Source organism: Mytilus trossulus, unplaced genomic scaffold (assembly GCF_036588685.1).
Source record: "Mytilus trossulus isolate FHL-02 unplaced genomic scaffold, PNRI_Mtr1.1.1.hap1 h1tg000247l__unscaffolded, whole genome shotgun sequence".
Classification (NCBI taxonomy): domain Eukaryota; kingdom Metazoa; phylum Mollusca; class Bivalvia; order Mytilida; family Mytilidae; genus Mytilus; species Mytilus trossulus.
The window spans coordinates 1,334,146-1,345,350 of NW_026963318.1; positions in this window are offsets into that span (position 1 = coordinate 1,334,146).

Consider the following 11,205-nt stretch of genomic DNA (forward strand, 5'->3'; position numbering starts at 1 on the left):
CTCGTTGTTGAAGTTTATATGATGATATATGATTAGCTACATCCACATCCTTTGATGGGTAGGTGTATTGATGGGTAATTGTACAACATATTCTTATTTTTTTAGTGACGAAAATTCTGACTTTAAAAAAATTGTCAACCCTAGTCTGTATTACAATATTATGAAGGCCAATTACTTAAGACTCAAATAGTAAAGGTTTACTACCTGATTTAAAGAAAAAATAAAAATACTCTGTACACAATTCCGAATGGTGCACATCAGTTCATGAAAATAGTCGAAATCAATAATTTTATGCATTAGTTTAATATAATTTCTTTTTGGACTTTGTATTGTAATTTATGAAGTCCACCTCACCGACCAAGTATACTGGGGTATAGAAATATGTTCTCTTTTGGTCTTCTTTCAACCGACAGTAAATTTTTTCCAAAGAGGGGCTTTGTTGTGCGTGATGTATAAATTAGCAGCCACGTCTGACCGGAATAATTTTATTTTCTTATATATATAATGTCGCGTACTGACCTCTAAATCTCGACGTTTCTGTTGGTAAGAAGCTTATTTGTTGTTCTTTCCTTTAGAACATTCGACAATTAAATAAAACCATGATTGTTAAACTTCTTCCATTGCTTAATTTTCTGATACATTTACCACACTAGCCATAAAAAGGTGTTGACGAAAATGGGGACGATAACATCTTCCTTGCGAAATTTCAAAGAAAAAACACCTGATGGTTGCAAGCAGTCGATAGCGAAATGGCCAGGGTAAAATTGAATAGAATAAGTAAAATGCATTTACAGAAAATAAACAATTTTATTTCGTTTTAAATACATGTATTAAATAAAACGTTTCTTAAAGAACACAACAACAATACGTAGACTAAATAAAGTCTTATTGTATCTGTACAGTTAAATATAACACACACACTTAGTTTCTGAATAGAACACCAGATTTTATTAAGTTACATACATTCGTATATCGGACCTATTTACTCCGAAATAGACCTCGTCAGTATTGCACGAAGAACACAACAGTTCGTGTTGAACTATTAAAACAATTATTATGCATAATGTACACTCAAATTAGATTGAGTAATTCAGTACAATTCAATGCAACAAACTTGGTGTAGTATAGTACCTCATCATAATATCAAGTCACATGCATTTGTTTATCCGACTAGTTTTTACAAAACAGTCTTCGTTAGAATTGAACGTAAATATTTATGCATGGAATAACATCCAGTTTACGCTCCTTTTTCTGGATGAACAGGGTTTCATACAATGGAGCATGCGTGTAGTTGCCTTGTCTACACATGCGTCATTTGAGCCTCCATTGATTTTACAGCTGTTTACATTATCCTGATACCTGTGTGCGCAGTTTGTACGACATGTTGCAAATGCTGAACCAACAAGAAACAGTACTGCAATAAGAACTATCTCTTTCCTCTGCATGTTCTAAAAAAGAGGAGCAAAAAATTAAAATAAAATATAACATGTGATTATTAAATGAAATAACAAATTATGCGAATATTAAATGAAAAAACAGAACATGTGAATGTCAAATATAATAGCGGGAACATGTGAAATATAAATGAATTTAAAGAACATGTGAATGTTAATTAAATGAAACAATTGAACAGAACATGGGAATAATATAGCATAACATGGATATGTTAAATGAAATAACATTTTAACATAACATGTATAACAGAGTATGGTCTTGAGGAAACGATGATAGTCCGTCAGAAGGGGACGATTAATGGCTGACCCGTGTTAAGAGAGAGCAATAGCTCTTGCACATAGAAGACACCCTTGTAGATTTCGAAAAAGACAAGGCAGCACTCGCACCAACAAAGTGGAAAGGGGTTAATATAAGTTGCAAAACTTGTTTCCTAATCCACTATAACTAAATGTGTTTAAACTAACATAACTTGGGAATGTTACTGATGAAATAAATAAACAGAAATTGGAATAACATAACCTAACATTAGCATGTTGAATGTAATAACATAAATGAACATTTAAATGTGTAATGAAGTAAATGAACAAAAAATGAGAATGTGAAATGAAATAACAGAACAGAACATTGGTATGTTAAATGTAATAAATGAACAGAAAATGAGAATGTGAAATGAAATAACAGAACAGAACATTGGTATGTTAAATGTAATAAATGAACAGAAAATGAGAATGTGAAATGAAATAACAGAACAGAACATTGGTATGTTAAATGTAATAAATGAACAGAAAATGAGAATGTGAAATGAAATAACAGAACAGAACATTGGTATGTTAAATGTAATAAATGAACAGAAAATTGGTATGTTAAATGTAATAAATGAACAGAAAATGAGAATGTTAAATGAAATAACAGAACATATCATAGGATATTTAATTGAAATCACAGTACATAACATTGGTATGTTTAAAAATAAATATAACATGACAGGACACGGGAATGCTTAATGCAACTTGAATAATAGAAAAGAGCAAAGGAATTTTAAATATAACAGCACAGAACATGGAAAAATTATATCAAAAAATAAAACAGAAATTGTAAATACCAATGTTAAATGAAATAACATAACACGGGAATGTTAAATAAAAATGGATACAAATAAAAAAAACCATATTTTCTTGAAATAAGTCTTTACAATAAAGTCAAATTCAATTTATGTAACGTCCAATATACTGAGTAGATACACTTGTTGTTTTTGTGGACATTTCAGCTTTAATACTATGCGGTATTGGTTTTGCTCAGTGTTGAAGTACGTAATTTGACCCATAGTTGTAAACTTTAAGCCATTTGGTATTTGTTGGACAGATTCATTATTATTAATAATTTTCCTTTTTCTATATTTCGATAGTATTTTGCAGGAAAAGAATTTAAAAAAAGTAATAATAGCAAATACACAGACATGAATATATAGAATTCGAAAAAAAAGAATATTTATATAATTGTACTTACAATTTCGTCTGTTTTATTTTAGTGTATAAACAAAATGATAGCTTTGTCCAGTTTTGACTTTTATCTGGGCCCTGACCAGTTTATATAGTTATTTTATTAGCTGCTTATCTCAAGTGACCAGATAACACTCAGATGAAGATTGGAACATTAAGGCGTAGTACGTACACTCAATATGTATGTTTGAAAAACCGCACCAATTGTATTTAACAAATGTAATAGTTGTAATCATTGTCAATAAAAAATAAATAAATGAAGCAATCGACCGTTGTGGATAGTTTACACTTGAAGCTTCCAAGTGTTTTCCGAACAAACACATTAAAAAAAAGTACACATATTGCTTGAATTTTGTTTCAAGTTTGGGAAGTCGTTAGTCTGTGGTTAAATGCTTGTTTATGTAATTATTTACTGCGTCCATGATTAACACGATGGGTGCCACATGTGGAGCAGGATCTGCTTACCATCATAGGTACCTGAGATCTTATCCGGTTTTGGCTGGGATCGTGTTTCTCAGTGTTGTCTTAAATTTATTCTATTTAGTGCTATGTGCACATGTTAGTCTTTCCGAGATTTAAAAGTAAAAAGATATGTAAGGCAGTTATGTAAATTCCCGTGCAGATAACACTTGTACCTGTTTAAAAGTTCATTTGTAAAAGCAATTGCTAGAATTAAGTTTCGAGATTTGGTTGATCAGTTATTGTTTCTAATACCTGATATGAAACTCTGTATGTATGAGGTTTCAAGAGAAAATAGTCGAGTATTAGATCCTAGCACGCAATATATTCAATAAAGTAAAATAAAAACGCTAGTAATCTTTTGCAGAAACAAGGAGATAGAATGTGCTGTTATTTCTTACATGTATATCGGATATTTGGAGATGCGATGAATTTTTTTATTGTGGATTTATGCAATAATTAAACATGCAACAACTGGCAACTGATTTAAATGCAGTGAACATGTATTTTCCTAAATTGGTAACACATTAACTGTATGATGTTCTTTATATACTTTTGCGGTTAAATAAATTTCAACAAACTTTGCATAGACCAGTAAAATGTCTTGATTCATTTTAAACTAACTTCCTTAATTTTCGGATATAATTGAGTATTTTAGTACGTTAACCTGCAATAAAAAAGGGGCGACAAATTCTAGAGGGACAGTCATTTTTTTCTCTTTGTTCAATGCATGAAAGAAAAAAACGTTTTTTGACAGCAGGAATTTTGCACTCACTTTTGCTTAACGGCGCATTGTTTTAACCTTTTTTTGTACGTACAGTTGGTTGGTGCTTTTTTCTTACGTCAGAGTATATGTTGTGTGAAACGTTTTCCAATCGGTTAAGCGGTCAAGAGCTACAATGTACGACGTCATTCGTGGTTTTGACAACTTCACAGATTAATAGTGTCATTGTTTCAAATTTATCTAGACCATTATGTTACATTAACAATCGTAATTTCCTTTGAAATATTCTCTAAAATTAGTTAGATGAATCAAAATAAATAAAACACAAGATTAGACACCCTCGTTGTTTACGTATGATGGATAGTAATTTTCGGTAATATTTTGAAAATTTGTTACTTGTATAATAAGAATAAAAAAATGCAATTATGACAACACAGGTGATTCCTGTGCATTTGTGCACTGTCTATATTTTATGCCTTCTAGTGTTGTTATAATGATTAAGATTATACCACAATGTTGACTGATGCACCCCTATTGTTGAGATTTTGTCATTTGGTTGTGGACTTTCCGTATTAACTTTCTGTATTTTAGTTATTCACTTTTGTAGATTCATAACGTATTGTGTACACAGTGCAAAGTCAAATATTTAATGTCGACTGTCATACGCGAGTATTCTATTGCAGAGCAAAGAAGATAGAATGTGAAATTATTTTTGTTAGCGGACATTTGGAGGTGCGATGAATTTCTATTCTGAATTTATGCCATAATTAAACATGCAACAACTGACAACTGATTTACAATGCAGTGTAAATGTATTTTCATAAATTAGTTAACTGTTTGATGTTCTTTATTTACTTTTGAGGTTAAATATATATTTTTTTTGCCTTGACCAGTACAATTTCTGAATTAATTCATTTTCTTAATTTTTAGACAGAATTGAGTATACGTTAATTAGCCTGCAATAAAAAGTAAAATCACAAAAATACTGAACTCAGAGGAAAATCAATTTGGAAAGTCCATAGTCACATGGCAAAATAAAAAAACAAAACGCATCAAAAACGAATGGACAAGAACTGTCATATTCCTGATTGGTACAGGCATTTTCAAATGTAGAAAATGGTGGATTAAACTTGGTTCTATAGCGCTAACCCTCTCACTTTAATAACAGTCTCATCAAATTCCGCTACATTTACATGATGCGTTAAATAAACAGTCACAATTAATAAAATAGTCAAAATATGGGTACATCAGTCATCATCGTATAACAATTTTAAAAGGAACAATTTAACAGGACACAAAAACCTCTACTATCTACGAACACATGGATTGATTTGAGTGTCTGACGTCAGAAAAATTATATACGTCACATAAATTTGTCGTTCAATGTGCATACAAACAATTTTAAAATTTAAATAGTTAATGTACGCATACAGGGTTAAAAAATCAAAAGTATGTAGGAATAAATTACAGAAATAGACCCAGATTCAAACTAGTCCAAAAGTTATACATAGAATTTATGAGAATCCAAAAATTGTTAATTCCACTACGCCATTGATTGATTTTCACGTTTGTGGTTCAACGTATATAGTAATTAATAATAGAAATATATCATAATGACATATTATAGACAAATATCATACTGACGGGATCTTTTAAAGTACGGATCACGTTATAATCACAAAAGAAATACAAAGAGTCACATATACAAAACAAATCACCAAAAAATGAAAGCCAATACAAACACATTGACGAGATGTATAAGTGCCGAGCCACGTCAAACGGATATCACATAAAACCATTCAACAGTAAAAGTAATCTTAATAATAGAACAAAAACATATAAAAGAACAATAAAACATGTTGTTAAGATGATACTGATAAAAGAGGTGCGAAAGATACCAAAATGGACAGTGCAACTCATTGACCGAAAATAAACTGACAACTCCATTGCTAAACAAAAAAAAAGACAAACAGATACATAATAGTACGCAAGACACAACATAGACTAAGCAACACGAACCTCACAATAAACGGGTAATATCTATTTGCCCCCCAAAAAAACCTCCTTTTCGCCACAAATTAATTGCGCCAATACTCCTTTTGCGCTAACAAATTTTCAAAACTGTCAGTATCATTTGCGCCTATAGAATAATCATCTATTGCGCCAATTTTATTTATTACAATTTTCTTCTCTCTCTTTACATTGACTGACATACATATTTTAAATCTTTCGTTTCCAAATTTTCTTTCGATTTTAAAGAGCTCTGAATTTATTATTTTTCAAGGTCGCTCTGACATCATATCGGTTGCCTTTCTTTTGCACGCAGTTCTCAAAGTTTTACGTTCTAATTTCTGGACATTTGTGTCATGAATATGATCTAATTCTCCATTTAAAATAACTGTACACGATTCATCTGAGCACAACACGGCTTACCTGTACATCTTCACCTTATTTCTCCAGTTTTCTTTACAAATGTCTGATGGAATGTGTGTTCTTTAACGATAATGATCGGTTTCCTCTATCAGACACTATTTTCTTGAATGGTATATATCAGACATCGAAATTCGTGAAAACAATTTTTTTTTCTAAACAATTTATATTTTGGGGAGTTTTCTTAAATTTGATGAGTGTTCATTTAAATCTTAAGTGGAAATGTTATTTATAGTACATGTATGATAAAGGTAAAAAATATTTACAGGTAAATCTGGCGCAATTTCATTTCATTTATTGGCGCAGTTAATACCATCAAAATAAAAGAGAGTGGCGCAATTAATACCTTTTCAAAACTGCAATTGGCGCAAATTGATTCTGTACAAATAAACTGGGGGTGATCGCAGGTCTCCGGAAAGGTCAAACTGAAGACTTCAAAATTGGTATTTGCTAAGCACGAGCCATTTAGAAACAAACAGAAAAACTGGTTACATCAGAGTCAGGGCAAGCTAGGTAACATGTGTAGCTGCGGACTTATATTTTGAGAAATAGTCAACATTCCACGTATGTGCATTTAGGTTGCACGCTAGTATTTCCTGGCACATAAGGGATAATAATAGCCGTTTTTAGAATTATCACCACTTTATAACAAAGCCAGACATTCTACATTCACAGTTAACTGAAGTACTTTCATTTTACTATTCAGAAATTAATTTGAATATGTATCCTGACCGTTTGCTTGTTTTGCTATTTTTTAAAACCTAAGGCCACTAGACTAAGTGCTTTTAAGTCTTTTATCGTGCAGTGAATCCAAATGTAAAAAAAAATCTCAAAAACTTCTTTTCATCTGTATGTTAAACTATTTCTTATTTTTCGACACCTGATTCATCCCATAGTTTGGGAAAGTATGTTTAATTGATACTGTATTTTTTTGTCCAACCACACTGTTCAGATACATTGACTTAGGTAGGGTTCACAAAAGAGCAACCTCAATTCAAATGCAAATACTACCGTGCTACCTTTAGAAATCAAATCCAGTTGGAAATGGAACCCATGTCTTCTTGCAGACAAATGAAGCGCTACCTAAAATGATATGTACCGTAAAAGATAAGCACTGACACCGCCATGGTAAGAAAACGTAAAAACAACAGTCTAAAAACAGAATTAAAGAATGAGCAATACGAGGACCCCGAATGAACCTATCTACGATCCCAGGAACTCTCAAACGGTAAGAATAGTCGAAGGTAAAGAATGAACACTTTAAAGGTCATTTTCTATCATTTATGATGGTGGATCTTTTTGTCTTTTCTATTGGTCGTCGACTTTTCTGTAGCTTGGTGGTATTGTATTTAACCATGGTATATTCTTTTTCATATTTAACTCATAAGTTCATGTTACACGGGATTTAGAGAACAGTTGGTTAATTTTCAAGTCTCGTTTTCCGAATTATCTTGAGTCATCATCGCAGTATTTGAATATTTAGCCGTTAATGTTCACATAATTGTTTTCGTATGTTAATTGTAATTCAGATCCTTTACCATGAACCTCTACACCTCTGGCGTGTACCGATTTGAAATTATAGTCACTTACTGTAAATCATTGTTCGCATGGAAATAAAATAAGTTCAATTTTTGACTTGAAACAACCATTTTCTTTTTCAAAATTGCAGATCTCTGAACTGCATATTTATTCAAAAGCTGATCAACGTTCTTAGCTTTGAATTCAAGAGTTTGGAAGATGATTGTGTCCTTATCCTTAATGACATCTTTTTGTTGAAGAATATTTCTTTATTCTTTTTCAAGGTCAGACCACTTTACCAATATTGGGAGGATTTAGATAATATATGCGGAATATAAAAAATATATTTATGTGGACACTACACGTTTATCAACTACTTTCATGTCTCAGTACCTTCGCTGCTTCTGTTATGCGTTCTCTTGAATTATAGAATTATTTTAAATAAATTAATAAGCCAGGCTTAATTATACCATGTTTAAACTATTTTTTAATGTTGGCATATATAGAACAAGGCTTACATTCGAATAATTAAAAAAAAAATAAAGTAATCAACAACTGATTTCTTTTCTGCCGAGGAAACCCTGATAACGAGTGCATAGTAACGTCTATATTGCTCTTGAAGTTGGATAGATAATGTCCTTCATTGTTTAGAAATTTCGATTACAAGGTTTCGATTACATGCATATTAGAAAACAAACAAGCAACAATACACAGCAACGCCCAGTACCCTAAATCAGATGACTTGTGGAGAGTGTTGGGCGCGCTCTGCATGACAAGAAACAGCACTTATGAGGGTCCGTAGGAAGCCCGCTGTAGGGTAATGGCAATGGCGACCCTAATTTCGTGACCTTCTTCTAAGACTTACCAATTGCACTTATTGTTAATTTGTGCCATTAGTGAAAATGCAGTTCATATTTAATTGCCACCGGACCTTAAGTAAACCAGAATGAACCACTTTTAAAACGTAAACAATGGCCCCGGTTATCTGTTCAAAACTGTTGAAACTTGATAAAATTATAGAAAAAAAACAAATACTAGAAAACGGCTAGAGGATCTAACTTTGGGATGTGTGTTAAAGTCAGATGTTGTCTATAATGTTTTTAGACTGAGCTAATTAAAGCTTGGAGTGTAGATTAAACTTATCTATTCTTAAAAAAGTTTACTATTGATATCCAAGTGTTTTCATATAGGTCATATCGCTTGATGAACCTATAATTTACGAATATACGTCATTTGTACGTTCTCATTTAATTCGAATGAATCATGACCAATCGGTTTCAAAATACTTACCAGTGAGTTGGTATATCTGCCAGCAACTAAGTGAAAAGACATGAAAACAGCCCAATTGTAGTAAATATAGGTAAACTTTGATACGTTGAGGTATTTTGTTAGATCCTTGGGTGAAAAAAAAGAGGATCAGGGGAAAGGGAGACAAAACAGATTACCAATGATACATAGCTTTTGTCTTTGTGGTACATGTAGTACACATGTTTCTTTGAATCGCATTTTTTACTTGCGTCCTCTCCAATTGTTTTGTCTATTTTTGGAAATCAGATCTTTTTTTTTTAAATTAATTCTATCAATGGTTGGTGATATAATATGATATTTTGGTTATTCTCATGATTTTGCTTATTATTGAAGATCGCATTTTGACGCGACATTTTTGTGACCTTTTTTGTTAGAAGCTGATTTGTTGTTGGATATTTAATTAAAAAAAACATTAATTGTTTAAATAGAACCGTTGTTAAACTTCTTTTTTTCCTCGGTTATATTCTGATACCAATCTTTCAATAAAAATGCAATGCAAAACTAATTTGCATTTCAATAAACAAATGAAAAGACTGATGTATGTAAACAGTCCACAGCGAAATGGCCAGGATAAAATAAAAATAAAATAAGCAAGATTCATTTATAGCATAAAAATGATTTATATTGTATTACAAACATGTGTCAAAAAAGACATTGCACAAGAACACAACATTTCATGTTGAACCAATAAATAAAAAATATATTTACATACACTTAATTAAGTCTTATTGTCTATGTACAATTAAATGCAGCACTAGACGTAGTGTCATAAAATACAGAACATGTTTGTGAATATCAAGTTAAATACACTCATTTATCGGACATATTTACTCCTACACAGTCCTTGCCAATATTGCACGAAGAACACACCATGTCATGCATGTCGAACCATTAAATAATAATCACGATGCATATGTGAACACTAAAATGAGTGGAAACGTTTCGGTACTATTCAATGCAACAAACTTGGTGTTGTGTAATACTACACGTTAGTTTAACTATCAAGTCACATAAATTCGTTTATCGGACCAAATTTCTCTAAAACAGTCCTCGTCAAAAGTGAAAGTAAATAATTACGCACGGAATAACATCCAGTTGACGCTCCTTTTCCTGGATGAACATGGTTTCATGCAATGGAGCATGCGTGTCGTTGCCTTGTCTACACATACGTCATTTGAGCCTCCATGAATTTTACAGCTATTTACATTATCCTGATATCTGTGCGCGCAGTTTGTACGACACGTTGCAAATGCTGTAGCAACAAGAAACAGAACTGCAATAAGAACTATCACTTTCCTCTCCATTTTCTACAAAAATGAAACAAAAAATAAAGTAACATCTAACATTTTAGTTTTAAATAAAATAACAGAACATGGAACTGGCAATTGAATGAAATAAATTAACATAAAATGGGAATACCATAACATAGGCATGTTAAATGAAATAACATTCAAAAGAATATTGAAATGTTTAATGAAATAAATGAACAGAAAATGAATGCTAAATCAAACAATAGAACAGTCTCAACACCGGTATGTTTAATGTAATAAATGAACAGAACATGGGAATGTTCGATAAAATAATAGAACATAATATTGAAATGTTAAATGAAATAAAAGAACAGAACATGGGGTTGTTAATTAAAAATAAATACAAATGAAAAAAAGTTTTACAATAAAGTCAAATTCAATGTATTTTTTGTAACGAGTGGATACATTTGTTGTTTTTTAAGACATTACAGTTTACTATGTGGACTGAGTTTTGCATAGTGCTGAAGTCAGTACTTTGACATATAATTGTTAACTTCTATGT